This window comes from Cherax quadricarinatus, chromosome 38 (assembly GCF_038502225.1).
Source record: "Cherax quadricarinatus isolate ZL_2023a chromosome 38, ASM3850222v1, whole genome shotgun sequence".
Lineage (NCBI taxonomy): Eukaryota > Metazoa > Arthropoda > Malacostraca > Decapoda > Parastacidae > Cherax > Cherax quadricarinatus.
In genome coordinates this window covers 1,821,702-1,844,008 of record NC_091329.1, presented here as the reverse complement: position 1 = coordinate 1,844,008, position 22,307 = coordinate 1,821,702, and the positions used below count along the sequence as shown (strand labels likewise).

Genomic DNA, 22,307 nt, shown 5'->3' with positions numbered 1-22,307 from the left:
ATATATATATATATATGCAACAGTGCAAACCTTTTAATATTTTTCTCTTTTGATAAAAGTGGAATGATTCAAGTAACTGTTGATAAGAGTGTAATCATTCTGGCAACTTTTCACAAAATGGAACGAAACACACACACACACACACACACACACACACACACACACACACACAAAGAAGCGTATGGATTCAAAGCATTATCGCTCCTGCGTCCCTGTCTCTGACTAGGCCACTTGGTCGGTGGTCTGGTCATTCAGGCTGTTAGTGCTTGCGGCTCGCATTCTTACGTAGGAACCAGAACCATGAAACATGCAATACATCTGTCGATGATTCACCTTAGAATAGGAAGAAGGGAATGGAGAGTCATAATAATCTTTGTAAACAATCAACACCGAGTTATACCTGTGCTTACTGCAACCATATCTTTTACTGGTCAAATCTGACACTAACTTGCCTCCCGACTCTTGAAAGATTATTCCTGGTTTAAAAATATGAAGTGATTTAAGCACTTGATAAGTGAACCAAAAAGTAATTAAAGCTAAATGTTTATTATTTTATTACTGAGTGCCTCTTGTATGTAAACTGCCAAGCAAGGCATCTGAACACTCTTAGTTTGTGCTGATCCTGGTAAACCCAGGAAACAATTCTCCTGACAGGCTTTTCTTTATCTGCCAGAAGAAGAGGAGGAGGAAGAGGCAGTGGTTTTTAGAAGCATCGAAATATTTACTTGATTCGTCCTGGTGGATGAAACGCTGAATTAACAAATCCCAAAGTGGACGGAATTTTGAACTGATAAATCCCCTGGTGAGCAAAATGCTGCACTGATAAATCCCCTGGTGGGCAAAATGTTGGACTGATAAATCCCCTGGTGGGCAAAATGTTGGACTGATAAATCCCCTGGTGGGCTGTTGACTGATAAATCCCCTGGTGGGCAAAATGTTGGACTGATAAATCCCCTGGTGGGCAAAATGTTGGACTGATAAATCCCCTGGTGGGCAAAATGTTGGACTGATAAATCCCCTGGTGGGCAAAATGTTGGACTGATAAATCCCCTGGTGGGTGTAATATATCCCATTAAAAATTTCCTAACGTTGAACACGTTCCTTATTTACACACCTGTACATACCTTTGATGGGTTTCGAGAATTTACCTACTCCAGAAGCCCGTCCCTGGGTCAGGCTTGTCTGGTTCTTGCCAGACACGTCGTGAGATATGTATAACCAAATATAGGAAAGGACAACAAAAGGTCATTAACAGCAAGCGAGGAGAGGGTAATGCTAAGAACACAGCCTCGAGGGATGCCTTCAGCCTGGATAAAGTCGGGGGAAGGGGGAGAGAAGCTATTATTAACCTGGAGTGTTTCTCCAGCAAGAATTCCCTGAGGAAAAATGGTAGATTGCCTCGAAGATCGAAGGAATGGGCTTGGGCCAAGATGTTGTAACGCCAAGTAGTGTCATAGAGGACAAAAAAGGCACAATACCGTGACTAGAATACACAAATAACCCGCAAATAGGAGAGAGAAGCTTAAGACGACGTTTCAGTCCGACTTGTTCTATTTACGGGTAACACTAACATACTAACTCACCTTTGTATATTAGTGTGACTTGTCAATGGTCCAAGTTGGACCGAAACGTCGTTATAAGCTTCTCTCTTCTGTGTGTGGGTTATTTGTGTAGTGTCAGACTTTTTCTTCGAGATCAAAAACAATCGCAGTAACCGAGTATTAGCGAAAGCGTTGCAAACATACGTATCCAGGTGGATTAGAGTTGTGAATTCTACGGGATTAGTGCTTATATTAGTTACATGGTCTGTGTGGCTTTCAGACGAAACGTAACAAAGAAACTTGCACATTCTCCATCCTGCTTTAATTTAGTGGACTGCTCTGAACACTGATTCATATTAATCTACAATGGAACCTCGGTATACGACCAGCTCCCTAATCGAACAAAGCTCAGCACTCGACCAACAATACGACCTGCCAGAACTTCTCTGTAAACTATTTCGTGTTTCTTCACATTTTTTTTTTTCGTATTATCTGTGTAAGTCACCGTGGGGCCTACGACGATTAGTGATAATAGCCAACCAAACAGAAAATTGGTTGGGAAGAACTTGTTCGATACTCAAACGGAGCGGCACTCGAAAAGCCTTCGGGAATTAAGGTCGCATACCGAGGTTCCACTGTATTATAATTTCGCTCATTTATTTTTCATCATTAGTGTATAACCCTCCTGTAATTAATGATCCAATTCTTCAGGTAGTTCTTGGACTAAGTAGAAACATCCTGGTCGGCTATGTTTCCTTACGCCCTTGAGAGCTCCCTTACATTTTCTCTTCGTTACGTTTTCGTTCTATAATTTTGGTATGGTTTTGTGTAAACATTTTGCATCTTTCATTGTATGTTTTCGTTTTGCTTTACAAATTCTTAGTGTTTTAGCTAGAGCCTCTCCGTTAACTGGGTGTTTCATTATTCATGAAGTCGCTAAAAGTGATATCTTGCTGAAAGTGATGACGTCTCATGACTGACATATCTTGCTGAAAATGATGGTTTCATGACTTACATTTCGCTGAATGTGATGACGTCTCACAACCGTCATCATCTCTCAATAAAAGTGACGTCTCATAACTGACAATCATCTGCAGGACTGTGAGACTGCCCTGTTCGCAGATGCGACAAATTACATGTTTAATCAATCCATCTTCTCAATCGTCTGCTGTCAAGCTAATGCATTTGGGCTGAGCTGCCGAATTGCAATTCTGACAATTGGAATAATTGGGATAATTTTATCCTGACAGATTGTGCAAATTACATCTGTCAGCGAAACTCTTCATTTGTGGTCTGAGTCTTCTCTTGTATGGGATATCTGCTGTGTTTGTGAGTGTTAATTGTTGTCAGCTGGTAACTGGTATCAGCTGGTGTGTGTCATGATTGCTGGTGTTTATTAGTGTCATTTGGTATTGATTGGTTTCAGCTGGTGTTTATTGGTACCAGCTAGTGTTTATTTGTTCAACTTCTCCTGCCTTCGAGAGCCTTGTCGTACCTCTTCTTGAATCTATGGATGGATTCTGCCTCGACCACTCCGCTGTCCAGGTCGCTCCACTTCCTAAGACTGAAAAAATACTTACTAACATTCCTGTGACTCATCTGTGTTTGCAACTTCCAGCTGTGCCCTCGTATTTCTATTCCCCGTTTCTTGAATAATCTGTCCCTGTCCACCCTAACAATTCCTCTGAGTATTTTTAATGTTATCATATCATATACTCTAATGTCGTCAGGTGTAGTTCTCTTAACCTCTTTTCATAAATTCTGGGACTAGTCTCGTTGTTAACCTCTGCACTCTGGGCTCTATACTTGTGCTGCATACTCCAATATGAGCCTGACGTACACCATATACACTGTCTTGATTGACTCCGTGTTTAAGTTCCTGAAACGCACGTTTGCTGCAGCAGTTATTCGGTTGATGTGCGCCTCAGGTGATATGCTCTGTACAACACTCACCTCAAGGTCCTCCTTGAGTGAGACTTGCAGTCTTCTCATCGAGCCTGTACTCCATTCCTTGTCAACGGCAAGAAATATGGGGTTGTAGGCCTATCACAGTAAGAAGGTGCTGTACGCCTATTACTGTTAAACAGTTACAGCTGCACCACAGTGTAATCACCATCGCAGAGCAGTAGGTGATTGACACAGGCGCTCAGTGCTCCGGGAACAACACAACTGCCTCGCCACAATAAAACACTTGAGACATTTTCCTCTGATTGTAAATGATACGGTGACAAGCTCCGGATAAAGACATTTATCAGTACATTAATTAAAAGAAACATTTTGCCACGAGTGGCGAAAACGTTTCCTTTAGTAAACGTCCTGAACTGTAACTGTAATATCTCAATATTTTCCTCTGTTTGCTCTGGAAATTGCGTTCTTTCAACTCTCATTTCCTTGTTGTAAACAAAAAAAAAAAAAAAAAAAGGCAAGAGATCAAAGAGGAGGCCCAGGACGGAGCCTCGACAAAGGTGGTCATAATTCTTCCCATCTTGAACCAAAAGCCCAGCAGTTTCCAGGAGGGTCTTTTCCCCCGCCAGCTAGTTGGAAAGTAAAGTCTTTGAAGAAGTTGTCGGACAGAAGACATAAAGAGCTGAAGTGTGCCCACTGGTGGGTCTTGATGCAACCCTTTAGCAACGTTGTGACTGCGCCGCTATTTGTCTCTACTTGCTACAGAAGGGAGTTGCTTTGAACCCAGGTTTCGAACCCAAGGCTTCGAACCAAGGGCAAGTCAACTATTTGTAGCAGGCATGTACGATACCTCTACAGGATTGTGGGGGTCCACGGCTCCTAAAGAAGATTTAGAATTAGAACTAGAACTCAGAGGTAAAGACCCATAAAGGGTGAGGGGAAAGTGAGGATAGGTGAAAAATAGATAAGGGAGAGGAAAGGCTGCAACACGAGAAAAAGAGCCAGGACTACACCCAGCACTATCTGAGGATCCAAATAGCTTACTGACGAGTAAGTCTGTAGCACCTAAGATATTCTTATTGACGACAATAAAGATACCCAAGAGTTGCATTATATGTCTCATTCACCAACTTGTCGATATTGTATACCATTCATTTCAATAACCTTTCATTCATCAATACAAAAATAACGCCAATATTTTCGCCAATACTTTCAGTCTTTCTAGAGACCCTCAGGCGCTACCGAGGAGGGGTCTCTAGTAGACTGAAAATATTAGCTTTATTTCTGCACTGGTAAATGTAAGATACTTAACGGCATTATCCAGTGTGTGGTTCACTCAGTACCATTAACTTGACAAAGAGCGTACTGCAGACAACAGTGAAGAACAAACAGGTGGCAAAACAAGCTTGTACAGGGACAACGTTATGCTCTTTGTAGAGCTTTGTCAGTGACTTGCTGAAGCTCTACACAGTCAAGAAAAGTTTACAAAAGTTACTTCTGCCACTTGTCTCTTTTCTTCAGCGCGGGTTGGTCTCAGACCCTGGCTGACGCCATGGTAAATTTGGCTGCGAGAGATGGGTGTCTTTCTTGCGTTTAGCGGACGGAGGACAGAGACTTCTCCGCATACTGTGAGTAACCCTCACGGATTTACCGCTTCAAATAAATACGTCTTACTCTCCTTTAAATTCATTAAGTCAGCATCATCAAGCGGTGAACCCGCTCGTCCTAACTCACTGAGATCAAACTTCATAATTATTGCATATAATTCTGATAATTGTCTCTCATTATGATAATTGTAGTCATTTTGCCAGTCATATAGTGTTGCATCTGGCCAGAGCATAATCGTGGTATACTGCATTAGTGGGCTATATATTGCATCACTGGTCTATATCACCCTGATATACGGACTCAAGATAAATGGTTATTGTAACAAGTACCACATCAGCCAGGTTACAATGGCTCTGTAGACCTGCTGGCCGCCGGCAACAACAGTCATTGAACAGGCAGTCAGTATGGAAGGCTAGAAGGAATCTTGATATCTGTAACTAGTATGTTACAAGTACAGAAGGATCGATCACAGGATTACTCTATTTTTTTGCATACCAGCAAGTGCCAGATCAACCAGGTTGTATTGGGTATGTGGTCCGTGCAGCGGGAGTATGACTCCCGAGGCCGGTCGCAGGTATAACCCGCGGGCTGGCTATTACCTCATCTTCATGGGCTATTAGTCTGGCTTTCCGAGGCCGTTGAATTAGTTTATTGTTCCACTGATCAATATTTTACTAAGCTTAGTTGTCCCTCTGTCGTCTTAGGATAACAACACCGAGGAGCTGGAACAAAGAAACTGGTGACTCTAGGAGTCTTGGTTTCCCTAATGACTTTATTGCCCAACTTTTCAGGGAACTTGAGTGCGCCATTTCTCCGCGACCCGAGGGTCGTAGAACCTATTGCGAGTAAGGTGTAGAGGTCTACACGCAGACTGTTTTAATGTTGGTAGAATTATCGACAATATGTTAGGTAAAAGGACGTAAGTGCAACTAATGCGACATTTTATTGTGGCAACGTTTCACTCTCCAGGAGCTTTGTCAAGCCGTTACAAACAATACAGGGACACAGAGGGGTATATTATGGATATAAGAGTGAGGTGCAAGATATATGATCGCAGTAGTAATAATAATAGCAGCAGCAGCAGCAGCAGCAATGATGGCAGGGTTTACTACCAGGGTATACGTTCAGGGGAACGTTCTAGCTCGAGCCAGAACGTTCCCATGAACTAATCTGCTTGAACGTCCTACTCATTTCTGCAACACTGCAAGTTCCTGATGATGTATTGCAACACGAAAGGCCTAGAGCTATCCTTCAACTCCCCCTGTGGTTGCTTTGTATCTTGTGTCGCTTGTTCGCGATTACTGCATATATGTTTATTTCCACTGGTCGGCTGCACACAACAACAACTCCCGTGTAGTTAGTGTCCAGAACTTTGTTGAAACACTCGACTGTTTACAAATGCAAACTTCATCACTTTTAAGGTTAAATCAGTATTTACAAAGTCTGGATTCAATGAATAATTTACAGTTATCGAGCAACAAATGGCTGGTACATGAAAGAAAAGAAATGAATTCACTGGTTCTCCTAACATCCCTCTTGCTCGCCACTCGCTGGTTCTAATATCCCTTTTGCTCGTAATGAGTCTACTCTGACTCAGATTCGGTTAAAATCTACCTGGACATTGTTTGCATGGCAGAATGTACCTGACTCTCCAGGCTGCCCTTGGCCTTCTTTTTAATTAATACGTTGACAATATGTACGCTCCGTTCACGTTCGTGTATGTGTATTCTCCGTTCACGTTCGTGTATGTGTATTCTCCGTTCACGTTCGTGTATGTGCATGCTCCGTTCACGTTCGTGTATGTGCATGCTCCGTTCACGTTCGTGTATGTGCATGCTCCGTTCACGTTCGTGTATGTGCATTCTCCGTTCACGTTCGTGTATGTGTATTCTCCGTTCACGTTCGTGTATGTGTATGCTCCGTTCACGTTCGTGTATGTGCATGCTCCGTTCACGTTCGTGTATGTGCATGCTCCGTTCACGTTCGTGTATGTGCATGCTCCGTTCACGTTCGTGTATGTGTATGCTCCGTTCACGTTCGTGTATGTGTATGCTCCGTTCACGTTCGTGTATGTGTATGCTCCGTTCACGTTCGTGTATGTGCATGCTCCGTTCACGTTCGTGTATGTGTATGCTCCGTTCACGTTCGTGTATGTGCATGCTCCGTTCACGTTCGTGTATGTGCATGCTCCGTTCACGTTCGTGTATGTGCATGCTCCGTTCACGTTCGTGTATGTGCATGCTCCGTTCACGTTCGTGTATGTGCATGCTCCGTTCACGTTCGTGTATGTGCATTCTCCGTTCACGTTCGTGTATGTGTATGCTCCGTTCATACTCGTGCATAAGTATTGGACCCCGGAACAGCATATGCAAATTTTCGACCCTAAATAAAAAAAAATCCTATTTTGAATGAACCAATGAACTAGCAGCAGATTTTTTGAAAAAAAAAAATCTCTTGTATATGTCATCACCTGTAAATTGTTGCTGACACTCCAACACGCTCTCAAAAAAATATTTTTTGTATTTGTTGGTCATGGTAAAAACCTTTTTCGGGAAACTTAATTTATGATGCATCATGAATTTTCATATAAGCAGGTATTACATGCAACTTTAATCGTAATGTAATTTAGGTAACTTAAAGTTTACGCTTCCCTTAGGTAGCTCATAATAATTAATAAGAATGAAGTAGTCTATGTCATTAATGAAAGAATTTACGTTCAGGCCGATTTCCGCAGTTATAGTCAAAATTAATTCAACGAGTGGGATGTGTGCGTGCCTGGCCACCCTGGCCGTCCCTGGCCACCCCTGGGCGTCTCTGGCCACCCTGGGCATCCCTGGCCGCCCCTGGCCACACCAGACTCTTGCTGTTTATCTTCACCAACTGCAGCAGCCCAAAACTAATACAACTTTGCTTCTGCACAAAACTTTCCTCCGGGAGTTTTACAGGTTTTATTTTTAGTTGCAGAAGAATTGGTTGAGAGCAAGTAGGACCTTCCTAGTCTGGGCCAGAAGGCCTACTGCACTCCTCATTATTATAAGCAAAACCCTTAAACAGAATACAACTTCAAATACTTAATATTTAAACTTTCTTTCAGCTTTCTTTTTTTCTTAAGAAGTTTTAGCTTTGAATCGTTCACTGTTCTTGTTGATTAACGCTGTATTTAATTATTATTATTTAACGTGTCGCACATTTTCTTAAGGAGTTAACTCAGTGTGTAGATTTGCATTCATTCCCTCCAGCATATCTACATCTGCACTCTGAAGGCTGTGAAAGGACCCCAGATGGAGCAGCACAACATATAAGGTACTCTGCAGCATCGACACCAGTTTGTCCAGGACCACGCGTGTCTGCTGCTAAACTCATCAGTCAGGATAGTGATGCAAGCAGCAAGCAGGTACCACTGAACTGCTGATGCAAAACTGAAGGAACCAGAGAAGTTCCCTCTTGCGAACACCTTATGATCTTTTGACACGTCCCCTTATACAAAATTATTATAATTCCTATATACTCATGCTGACTGTATAGGAGGGCCCCGCTTTACAGTGCTTCGCTCTACGGCTTTTTTTTTTTTACAGTGCTTCTCTCTACGGCGTTTTGCGAATGCAATGGTTTCCAATTATACTCATTCTTCATTTGTTTAGACTTCCTACAATAAATATATTCACCACTAAGCTAAGGACAAAAATATTTAAAAGGCAAGTAATGCGTGTACAGTGTGCAATTTTTAAGCCTAGCTCTATTGCTCACTTAATATATGGTACCTGGAATACCTGGAGAGGGTTTCGGGGGTCAACGCCCACGCGGCCCGGTCTGAGACCAGGCCTCGATAGTGTAAACATGTTATGCTTTTATATGCATTTGAAAAAAAAAGTCATGTTCCACCTTACAGCAATTTTCGTTTTACAGCAGCAGCCCGGAACCTAGCCTGCTGTATAAGCGGGGCCCCTCCTGCAATATAACTGTATATGATGTAATTTGTTATTAAAGGAAAAAAAAAAGTATCCCAAAAATGCGTCGTATCTCGTTGGGTTACGAACCCAGTAAGAAAATCAACAGGAAAGCACGAACCAGGAATTGTCAATTATAAAATCCATTGAAGTAGCAAGCGAGGCAGCAAATGCTTCACACACGCGCCCACATACAACACATTCACCTAAAAAACACAATTTATAAAAGAACACGGAAACGCACTGTGCGCCGTTATGCCAAAAAAATATTTTCAACATTTTGGAATTAATTGCCTGGCTCGAATTTTGCAATTTCAATTTTGATATTAAAACTGAATATGAAAGTTGCAGAGTGGAATCACTGCACGACATACAAAGCACACACATTATATATATTATACATTTATATATATTTATACATTTACATTATATATATATACACACGTACGGATGAATGTTTTTTCCAGCTAGTGTCTCAGAATCCCAGCTGGCGTTACAAGTGATGGGTTCAGTACTGATTCCCAAATGGTACACCAGCTGGTTTTTGCTGGGCTGACGCTACCAGTTCTAACACATTATATCTTATAATGAGTGCATTCATTATGAGTGCAATGACTAATGAGTATTCACTATAATGAGTAAAGCCACTATAATGATTCCAGTCATTATAATGAGTAGTCGCTATAATTAGCTATAATGAGTAGTCACTATAATGATGGTAGTCACTGTGACGACTGTTTGCCGAGATTACCAGAGTCTGCTATTAAAATTACTGTATGATTTTACGCACTGAATCACATTGAAATGAGAGAGCGAGAGAGAATAGTCTGCCTAGTTTGCAGGCGTTAAGTTACAGCTCTTGGTCTCGTCCAATATAGCCAACGACCTTTAGTAGTATCTGACATAGGCCTCAGTTGTACCTGCTCTTGAAACTACGTATGAAGCTGCTGTCCTTCACTTCCCCCCTTCTCCGACCACCCTGAGACCGCTGTATACGCCTGTTCTTGTAGGTTCTAATTCCCTGAGTACGTCTCAAAATTTTCCCTCTAGTTTCAAAAACATCAGTAGTAATGAATAAGTTTGTTACGTGAGGAAAGTAACGCATTTAGGAAACAGCAAAGGTCTACCTACTGACTCTCTATACTTAGGAAACAACAAAGGTCTACCTACTGACACTATCTGCACTAGTCACCTTTGCTCACTTTACTCAGTGGACAAGTGCTCAATTCATAAGTTGTCATACAGCGCCTGGCAAATGGAAAGCAATAAGGTTTGATCCGATGAAGAGAGCCTCCAATTCCTTGAATCCAGAGCCGCACACTGTTATTTCTTCCAGAGTCATCGTTTTGAAGCATTCATTTATACCGGAGTGTGTCAGCCAATATAATGTAAACCACATCCTGGTGATCATATCCAAAATACACCACTTTACAGGCCTGTTAAATACTCACATTTGTGTTGAAACATTTGCAACACAAAATAATTATATGAAAACGTAATTTTTCTAATCTTTAATAATAATAATAATAATAATAAAAGTAGTAATAATACTAAGTAAAAATAATCTCAGAAGGGGTCATCTACTTGAAGGACATAATATAAAAGACGAACTTTGAATTGGAATGCAAACCAAAAGAATTGCTTCTGTAAATACCCCGTCTTTACCTCTCGGCTTTTTTTTTCTTGATGTCGCAACTGCACTGTGGACGTGTCTTTCTTACCTGCGCCAGAGACCGACTTTCACGGGTGTGCCATCTCTCCTGGCCAGAGTGAATGAAGCATTGTCATTAATTACCACATTTTCCGGCATATAAGATGCTCGAGCATTTAAAACGATGTGTCGAAATAGTTGTAAGGTAACGTTAGTAAACTGCTAAAGCATAACCCAAGGTTACCATAGACCCTGACCATATAAGGCGCAGGATGATTTTCCAATATTTGTGGGGGGGGGGGAAAGGCGCGCCTTATATGCCGGAAAATACGGTAGTCGTGTAAATAAGATCCTGGGTTTTGAGCGATTTTCCTCCGCTCACCCACACATCTGGCCAAGGGGTTCTGTACCCTCTCTCGACCTCTCATTATTTGCCCGACAGTCGTGGAGGACGCATCGCCGCTCTCTCTGCAACCTACTTTGTTCTTAAGGATTTTTTTTATGTTGGTGAGGCATGTGTCTGGTCATTGTTAGTGAATACAAATTCTCCAGACATCATGTATTGATGAGTTTAGTATTTTTTTTTCTGATGGCTGTGTAATATCAGGTCTGGGGACTGTGCCGTCCAGAGCTTTGTCCTAGATGAGAGATAAGATTTTGTTCGGAATTTTAACCCTGGAGGGTTAGTCACCCAGGATAATCCAAGAAAGCCAGTGCGTCATCGAGGACTGTGGCTTATTTCCATTGTTGTCCTCAGTCTTGTCCCCCAGGATGCTACCCACATCAGTCGACTAACGCCCAGGTACCTACTTGCTAGGTGAATGGGGACAACAGGTGTAAGGATAAACGCCCAATGTTTTCACCCTTACCGGGGATCGAACCATGGACACAGCGTGCGAGGCGAGTGTTGCCTACCAAACCACGGGACATGGTATTACTGTGCTTAGCACAGTAATTCCATTTAGGACAAAGCCGCCAGTTACTGCGCTTAGCACAGTAATCGGAATTGTCGTGTATTTGGACGTTTGTGTGTCCACTTTTGTGTTTGATAGTTTGTGTTATCCCACATGTTATCCCATGCGTGTTTAGGTTTGCCAAGGTGTTGGTTTCTGCTATCACTACGTTGTGTTGCCCGAGTGTTGCTAGACAGCACTGGCAGTGGTAAAATTACAGAAAAGTGGAACGCTAATAATACAATATTACGGCCTGAATTCAGGTTAGTTATTGAGAGTGGGAATGTTGACTTTCTTTTTAATAACTCAGGTTGATCGTAATAATGGCCCAAAATTCCAATTTGTATAACCCCCCAATACTCCACTTTTCATGCTCCAATACTCCACTGTGTATACCCCAATATTCTTCCACCTCTCCCTCCCCCTATTTCATTCTCTCTCATCAAGGTATCTGTCAGGTTGTTCTTATCTCTTGATGACAGTGTCACTATCATTACTGTGTCGTGTGTGGCACTGAAGTGTATTATTATTATTATTATTATAATCAAGGGGGAAGCGCTAAACCCGGAGGATTATACAGCGCCTGGGGGGGGGATGTGGAAGGCATTCAGGCTTAATTCGGGGAACTGGAGCACAGATCCAATTCCCTAAATCAAGAGCCCCTCACCAACATCAAGGAACCTTCCTTGAGGGGCACTGAAGTGTAGCTTGGCATTACCGTGCCGTAACCGTATTGTGTCGCGTGACACTACTGTGGCACCAACAACAACTGCAAATATAATGAATATAATGAATATAATAAATCTCATCAGTACTTTTGTATGCTATTTCAATATTTTATTGTTAATTATTATTATTATTATTACAGCATTTTGTAGTCAGAGACGTTCTACTTTTCCTCTCAAGTAAAAAGTTAATAAAAATTAAATTTAGTCGTCGAAGCGAGATGTTTATTGAGCACCTCGTATCCATTTTATGGAGGGTTGGGTAACAGCCCCTGGGTGACAGCCCCTGGGTCAGGAGAGCCCCTGGATGAGAACTCCTGGGCTACTCCCCAGTTAGGTAACAGTCGCCCACTTAGTGGTCAAGTCACCATATGGCTGGATGAAAAATTTACATAACAGGAGCATTGCACTGCGCCTACTGGCCCATGCTAGGCAAATTCTTCGTCTGTGTATATCTGCGAAACTTCCAGAGGTACTTGTAACCAAGTCTGAGCCTGGCTGCTAGAACTCGTCAGTCTGTGCACATGTAAAGCTGCCAGAGGTACTTGCAACCAATACACAAATAACCCGCAGAAAAGGGAAAAAACTTATGACGACGTTTCGGTTCAACTTGGACCATTACCATGTCACACAGAGAGAAGAGTGTGAGGGAGCCAGTATACATAGATGAAGGAAAATCCTAGAGGAGCTAGTACCGAACTTGCACACGAAAATCACTCACTACGAAAGCAAAAGACTTGGCAGACGATGCAACATCCCCCCAATGAAAAGCAGGGGTGTCATTAGCACGTTAAGAGACCATACAATAAGTGTCAGGGGCCCGAGACTGTTCAACTGCCTCCCAGCATACATAAGGGGGATTACCAACAGACCCCTGGCAGTCAAGCTGGCACTGGACAAGCACCTAAAGTCGGTTCCTGACCAGCCGGGCTGTGGCTCGTACGTTGGTTTGCGTGCAGCCAGCAGAAACAGCCTGGTTGATCAGGCTCTGATCCACCAGGAGGCCTGGTCACAGACCGGGCCGCGGGGGCGTTGACCCCCGGAACTCTCTCCAGGTAAACTCCAGGTAAGGGGACAGGGACGGGACAAAGAGAGGAAGAAGTAGTAGTGATAGTGGTAATACTGGTGGTGGAAGTAAACTGACCGAAACTTCGTTATAACCTTTTCTCTCTCTCCTGTGTTCGGGTTATTTGTGTACTGTTGTAGTGACGGTATTGTATGTTTTTGTACCTTACCTGCAACCAAGCTTGAGCCTGACTAAAAGATCCGTCAGTGCATACATCAAGCTGCCACAAGTATTTGCAGTCAAGCTTGATTCCAATGATATACAATGCCGACAAATATGCAAGTGTTAAACACGTATCTAAATCTTCAACCAAGCTTGAGCCTGGCGCCATAATAAAAGCAAAGCAGAATATCCTGTGTTATGGTGTAACGTTCATGTTGACTGTCCTCGTGTCTGCTCTGTCAGCTGTGGTCTGTGTTGGTGATTAGTGTTCAGTGCGCAACAGATGCAGCTGTACTGACGTTAATGTTATTTATTGAGCAGTGAATGTTCACTAGTGTGTAAACATTCTCGCTGGTGATTAGGAAGGGCGAGGTAGTGGGGAATGTTGCTTTGTTGCATTTAAAAAGCACTAGAACCTCATGGTTATCTAGCTCTTAAACATTCTGTTGCTAACATTATATAACAAATTTACACTATGAATACCAACTTGTTACTGTCGTGACTGGTACACATTACACACGCCATAATCACAGTGTAATTAAAACTATTCAAAATCTATTTTTCACACACTGCAATCCACGTCGACAAAGCGTTCGAAGTTATCGGTTAGGAGAGTGAGCAAATTTTAACGAAAGGAAAAATGTCCCAACCATTTATGCCGAAAGAAATGTTGGGTTCCTAGTGAGGCAAGCACCCTCAGGCTGGGTCACCATCTGGAGAAGACCCGCGCCGGCAGAACAAGCGAACCTCATACAAGCATCCTTGCGGGGCAGAATAGCACCCCTCCACCCCACCACCACGTTAACGTGACCTAGCGTGAGGCAAAAAAGGGGGAGGGGAGATATAGGATGTAAGGGGATGGGCGTGGAAGGCAGGGAAGGGAGATATGGGAGGGAAAGGCAGGGTAGACAGGGAGGATGGGGAATATAAGGTGGGGAGAATATGAGGGTTAGAGGATGGACGGGAAGATCACAAACGAGTCTGATACAAGTTACAAAGAAGAAACTTGCTCTGTGTAACAAAAACATACATACACTGTCAACTATGTAACATTAACAGCTCCCACAAAATATATAACCCTGAGAGGGGAAAGAGGAATAGCTAATAGGAATGGGCAAGATATTTGTTGGATTTGTGATAAAGATAGCCGAGTATTTTAATGGTGAGCGCAGATAATTAAAGACACATCAAGCCACACTAAGGAGCCACTTTCGTCATGTCTTGCAAAACTGGAAGAAAAGATGCAAGAAATATTTAAAATGTTGAGTGAGCAACCAACACAACCACAGTAAATAGTGACAAGAATTTGGTGACAAATACGTTGGGGAAAGTGAAACCAGTAGAGCACCAAAAAAAAAAAAAAAAAAAAAATGCAGACACATTGTCAATACAGAACATACACGTACAAGTTGTGACAGGTGTGAAAAACTGAGTTGGAACGTAGATACAGAGAAGTGATATACTTTGGGTTCGCAAACAGACAATACAGTACAAGGTTCTGGGATAAACTGTACACTTACTTAATGAAACCTCGACTTCCATTACAAGGACAGAGTCAAATGAATTGCAGGTTATAAGAGACCACGTGAGAGGTTATGAAGTCAAACCGAAGGAATCTGAAGAAATCAATTATACAGGCTTTTATATATATATATATATTAGGCAAACAGTGCAGGAATTCTCTGTCAAGAAAGTCAAAGATAACCCCATAAATCACTGCCAAAAGAAAATCCAAATGTGTAACATTTTCTGGGGTAGTTACAAATATGAAGAGACTGGTAAGATCAATGGTACATGTAACTGCAACCATGCCAGGAAATGCTGCACTCTCAAACTAAAGGCACGTGTTTCATCACCTGCAAATATTTTCACCCTAAAAGAAGTTATAGTTGGCTAAATAAGGAAGTGTCCCACATTACTTACAAGGGGAAAAGAAGAACTGAATCTCGAGAACGTCAGACTGACAGAGACAATTACAACCATTCTGACCATGGTAATTACAGCCATACTGACCATGGCAATTACATCCATAATGACCATGGCAATTACATCCATAATGACCATGGCAATTACATCCATAATGACCATGGCAATTACATCCATAATGACCATGGCAATTACATCCATAATGACCATGGCAATTACATCCATAATGACCATGGCAATTACATCCATAATGACCATGGCAATTACATCCATAATGACCATGGCAATTACATCCATAATGACCATGGCAATTACATCCATAATGACCATGGCAATTACATCCATAATGACCATGGCAATTACATCCATAATGACCACAGATTTATTATGTAGAAAGGGAAAATGTATGGAAAGAAATGACAAAAACTGAAGTCAATGATACAGGAAAGAAGAACCGGGGAAAGGAGATATGGTAACGTACAAGATACACAAGAGGACTTGATAAGAACAGACAAAGACAGCCGTTTGAAAGGCAGGGACCAAGAACAAGGATACACACTACAGGGATATCAGGAAGAATTTCAGCCTCATGGTGGAATGACCTAGATGAGATTATGGAATCAAAACAGCTTACACAGTTTAAAGGATACATACAACACGGCCTACAAGGGGAGGAATCTTGTGAAACTAGTCGTATGAGTAAGGTGAAACTTGACCCCTGAAACCACAAATAGGTGAGACACACAAATAATAATTATTCCTAGTATAGTTAATGAAGAGAAAATGACCATTATTTGGAATTATGATAAAATATGTCAAGTGAAGGTGACGCGAGACTGCGAACCCGCAGAGAACCACAAGCTGACAACACTGTGCAGAGAACCACAAGCTGACAACACATGAGCGAAACGTAGGTAATAAATTTTCCATATATAATTAAAATTCTCTCATTATCGTGTGATTATCAAATAACATTACAGTATCAACCAGCCTTCCCTCTCAACCTTTTCTTTTTATCTACGCATATAAAAACATACAAAATACATACATAAAGTTAAACACATACACACAATATATATATTATAAATTAATGCATCCACGAAAGAAGTGGGGTTTAAGTAAATAATATTGCGATTAGCAGTTTTATATATATATATATATATATATATATATATATATATATATATATATATATATATATATATATATATATATATGTGTGTGTGTGTGTGTGTGTGTGTGTGTGTGTGTGTGTGTGTGTGTGTGTGTGTGTGTGTGTGTGTGCACGTGTGTGTGTGTGTGTGTGTGTGTGTGTGTGAGCGCTCGAAACAGAACAGATATTAAATAAAGATAATCACAGAACACTGACGAAGTCCTCTAAGTACTTCGTCCCGGGGACATCAGAGAGAAGCAGATACGAGCTAATATGAGCCAGGTACTGGTGTAAAGGTATACAAGGGAGCCATTTCTAAAGGAAAAAAAAAATATGTTTTGACCTTACCTGAACTCCGGAGTGACCTCTCCCGCAGTGTGGTGACCTCTGCTGCTGGTCATACATCCACCATGGTCCTAGGCAGGGTGACTCGCGCCTTCACTAACACGAGCTACACACCGGTCACTCCCTCGGTCACAACCTGCAAGAATACACACAACTATGATTGCTACGGATTCCAGCCACCATGACCAAACATTCTTGGTGGTTAACATCAATATACCTCAACAGACTATTAAGTCATTATTTCAAAATTAATGAATAACACGAAATTAGCCAAATGTTGAAAAATAAACACGAAAGTGCACGAAATTAGTATTAGTGTTATAATAAACAGCATGATAACTTAGCAGTAGTGTATTAACACAGTAATGTAATACTAGTGCTGTTAAATTAATACAAACTTAACCTTATAGTATTGAAACTGTCACACTTAAGAAATAACAGCGTTGTGACTAATACAACTGGATACGAAATTAGCGTTAATTGTTGTGACATTAATATCGAAGGAGAGAGGTAATGAGCCGAGCTGCTGCAACGTGGAAGAAAATATTTTAGTCAAGAAACAGAATTTAAAAAAAAAAAATTCCAATATGCCCAGAAATGTGTTGTAGCTCAGTAAATGAGGGAAGATGCTGCGAGTCATAATGTCCAACCTTCCACAAGGAGAGGGCGAGATGTACAATGACCCGTGAATTACAGTCAACAAGCAGTATTAAGTCCAAGCGCCCAACCACAACTAGCAGTATATCAGCCGTTGTGTTTGTAAATATACAAGGTCTCTAGCCTAGCAAAGAACAATAAAATACCATTTAATATTAATCTCCTCGTAGAATCATAACTGATGGGTTACAAGAGTTTTCCTAATCTCTCGGCCCGGCTTCTCAAGTGCTTGCCTGGTCAACCAACCTGTTGCTGCTGGCGGCACGCTGGCCCACAAAGCCACAATGTCCATTTTCCTCTTGAAGATTTCTACACTTGTTTCAGCAGTGCTTCTGATATCTTCTGGCAACATGTTAAAAAGTCTGGGACTATGCATGTTCATACAATGTTCTCTTGTGGCCACGGCGACCCAGCCTTTCCCTGTGTTTTTTCTACACATTTCCCCACATCTCTCACTAAAGGATTTTTTGTAGCAGGGTGCAGATTTGGGACTGGGCCCTCAAGAATTTCCAAGTATATATGCTTAAGAACCATGTCAGGCAACACTTGTCCCGTTTCCTGACGAATTATACCTAACCTTCCGCTCTAGCGAGTACATTTATTGTACTGCAGCCAGCAATAACAGCCTGGTTAATCAGGCTTGATCTGTAACCGGGCAGCAGGGGTGCTGGCCCCTGGGAGTGTCCTTCATGTATCGCCAATTTTAACTCGTTAAAGTACTGCATTCTTCTTAGGGTAGTTTGCAAGGTGAGAAAAATCAGCTACGTTAAATCTTAGATACCTTGGTGTAGATGTCCCCATCAATAAATCCACCGTATCACTACTAAATAAGAAATACAAAGATATGCTAAATGTTCTCAAAGCTGTTGCTGGCTACAACCCTAACTATGGTGCTAATGTGAGAATAGTGAGAATGATGTACACAACTTAGATCCTTAATTGATATTCTTGCCCCCATGTTAATATTTGCTAAGGAAAATTCTTTTCTTGGATCTAATGCAAAATGAAGTCTTCGGAATTATTCTTTACTGTTCTAAAACTACCAAGGTTCTTAACACGAGGAAGGAGCTTGGTGTTCTTAGTATTAGTGATAGAATTATTGATATTTGGTATTAAATGTTATGAAATGAACCAGACACTCACTACAACTTTTTACTACTGATACCAAGTAAATAAGCACAGACCTAAATGGGATGTGAAAACATTTAATTCTATTACGTTTTATAACCTGCATGAACTATATCACTGTAGAAAAGAGTATTTTACCCTTCCTTGGGAACTGTGTTCATTTAATATCACATACCTGTATTATTATTATAATCAAAAAGAAGCGCTAAGCCACAAGGGCTATACAGCCACATACCTGTAAGCCACTCCTAAGAAGCTCATTACTAGTAATCCCTTTGTCAGGGGAACGCCTGCCGCCTGAACAAAAAGAATGGAAAAATAAATGACTCTAGGAATAATAATGAAGGTAATTTCCTAAGGCTTTTTATTTAAAATTAAATAAAAATAAAAACTGACCATTTTAGTTCCAGTATAATGTTGGGTCAGGAGTATCTAATGCCCAGGATGGTCTTCTGATGAACAGAAATATTCTTGGTAGATCACCTTACCTGATCAGAAGAGTGGAGGTGAAGTGACTCTCCAAACTTCAATCCACACCAGGAGTAGAAATTAAAGCAAATCAGACACCAGGAACTGAAGTTTAGCCTCAGCCCGCTAGGTGGTAGCGCGGGCAGTAACACGCTAATGGTTCCTGGGTGTCAGAACAACCATAACCCCACTTAATACCGGCTTTTCCCTCACAATTCCTTAAATCATCGCAAAGGTTGCCACTTCCCTCGATAGGACTATGTTGAGTTAGGCATATGAATAAACAGCTGGGCATCTACACTGCAGATTGAATTCTATGCCATCCTAATGGCACTGAAGTTAACTTATGACGTTGAGCTTGACTCTATGATTATTATTGACTATGTCATCAATGAAGACACTTGACTCACTGGATAACAACAAGCTGTTTAGAGAAGTCAGATGTACTGCAGATAGTCGACAATCAAATAAAGGGGAATTTATTTACATTTTTTATGGGTTCCACCACACTGAATTACTCCTTGATGATAAAGTTGATACGTTAACCAAAGTACCCTGAAGGAAAATGTAGAATATAACTCTAGTATGTCTATGTCTAGCATTTGGAATAATGTTAGGAGAGAAGTTAATTATGATCTATCGCTCACTATAACATGAACGTTGCAAGCAAATTTAGGATGTAACTTGTAATGTAAACAGACTGACTGATGCTGTAGTAGCTAGGCTTAGGCTTGGTTATTATTATTATTAAAGATTAGCCGGTATTCTCCCGGCCCGGGCCTTTTCCAAGTGGTGGCCCGGCCTTGGCTCCCTCTGTAGGGAGTGTCTGAGACCTAAGTCTCCCATGGGAGGAGGCACAAGTACCTCCTCATCTTTGGGACCAACTGTCCCCAGGCCTAGCCACAAGCTAGGCCTCTCTGGTCTGCCATCCCCGCCCCAAGGGGGCAAATGGGAATGACAGTCTTATGAGCTAAAGGCTCGGGCTCAGGCACCTACCCTACCCTAGAAGGCTTAGGCATGGTGTCGATCTTCTTAGGCTTGGTTACAAGTACTTTTGGCAGTTGGGCAGACACACAGATGATGATCAAACTAAATATAAAGCATGTGGTCAGCCTTATAGTAACTTTCTTGATCAGTATGCGCTTAATTTTCCACTTAGTGAGGAATATAGAGATATAATAATAATAACCTATGTGATATATCAAGGAATCTTATTAATGAAAATAAGATACCAGACATACTATGCAGATATTCTGAATTTACTTGCAACAGATATGTCAACTGTAGTTATAAATCCATACGTACTCCTCATGGAGCCTAATTCCTAGGCTTTTCACGTTACCGCCCAGAGGGTGGATATGTGTACACAATCAACTAGTCGCGTCGGCGGTAAAATCTAAAAAACCTACCTAGGGGTAACCAGGACTGCTTTTAGGTTACAGAGTGCATGGAGGCAATCCCAAGAGTTTCTGTACTGAACTCCGCTTACAGCACTATTATTAATATAGTCATGAGAGAGCGCTTAATCTGTAAGGGTAATAGAGAACCTGGGGAATGAGAGGTTCACCAGGTTTCATCAAAGGAAGGGTAGGGTGACTTAATTACTTCGATCAAGAGCCCATCCTCAGTTTCATGGTATCCCTCTTTGAAGGGTATAGGAGCAGTAAAAGATCAGCATTTCGCTTTCATATTCCAGAGAATCTAATTGCCTTGAGCAGTACCATCACGGACTTAGTATCCCTTGATTAAAATGTTTAATTAAATAATAATCACCTGATGGAGGTTTCATGCACTGTGGATCCAATTTATGCTTTCTGACTACATCATGACAGTCTGAGAATATTATGTATATACTGTTCTGCCAAGTACTGCTGGACAGTCTGAGAACATCATGTATACATAACTGTTCCATCCCAAGGCACAGTTTGAGAACATCATGTATATACAGTATATGTATTCAGCAGCCGTGCCCAGGTCCTGGCACCTCCCGTTAGCGAGGAAATTGGACTGCCTCTCTGGGGACTATCTCATTATTTCCTGTCTCAAAACGGAAGCCTTAACGGGTAATCGACTGGAGATGACAAACGTTCTTCAGCGTAATTCGACTGGCAGAACGAACGGAAAATAGCGTAGATTGTATTTCACGAGGCGCTGAACGTAGGTGCCGGTAATAGTCGAAAGGAAGACAGGATTTGAGCTGTCAACACCTGAGTTGAGGGAACACATGTCACTGGGGAAGCGCTAAAGTCATAGGGTTAATACAGCGCCAAAGGAATGGGAATTAATCAGAACTGATTCGATTAAGGGAACGGTAGCTCTAATTCCTTGGCTTAAGAATCCTTCGCTAACATCAAAGCTTTGTCCATCCTGGATGGAAAAATAAACACAAATGCAGTATCATATGATCCTTTATTGACAAAGTTTCGCCCACACAGTGGGCATTATCAAGTCACAAACAGAACTACCTGGGTAAAGAGTACATGAGTATATACAGTGTGGAGAGTCAGGTGGAAAATGTTGCCTAGGTTGTATTTGAGATGGACCTGCAGATCTGTTTGTGACTTGATAAAGCCCACTGTGTGGCCGAAACATAGTCAATAAAGGATCACATGATGCTGCATTTGCCAATAAAGGATCACATGTTGCTCCATCGTGTCAGTATTTTATACCTTTTATCTCCTTCGTCCATCCTCTGTGATGGAATATTATAGAGAAAAACAGAGCTAATTTTTGTTCCCACTGTGTAATTATCGTACAGAATAAGCAGCACACTGTTGATGTATCTAATTTTGCTAAAAAAAAATTGAAAAAAGAGGTCGAGGCCACAAAAGCCTCGCGAGGTCACCGCCTTTTATGTTGTACGTTCGCCGAGGGTGGAAATGGTGCGCCACATTTCTTGTGAACTAATCTAGGGAGGAAAATGAGGCAAGGATCTTGTCAGCAGCATATCATATCCAACTGTTAATTATGCCAACCACTCCCACAATCTCATACTTTCCAAAATCTCTCTCAAATTTTGCACTGTTAACGCTGCTACGGAAGCGGCCTGGCTAGGCTATAAGAGTACAGCAG

General features: G+C 41.6%; 1 long non-coding RNA gene across 1 annotated transcript in view; it reads right to left on the bottom strand.

The window, feature by feature from the left end:
• Positions 1 to 22,307, bottom strand: part of LOC128692991 (uncharacterized) — a 640,242-nt gene that overhangs the window by 515,691 nt on the left and 102,244 nt on the right. Inside the window, exon 2 of the long non-coding RNA XR_008407657.2 lies at positions 16,986 to 17,118. This is a non-coding gene — a long non-coding RNA (uncharacterized lncRNA). The remainder of the gene's footprint in view (positions 1 to 16,985; positions 17,119 to 22,307) is intronic.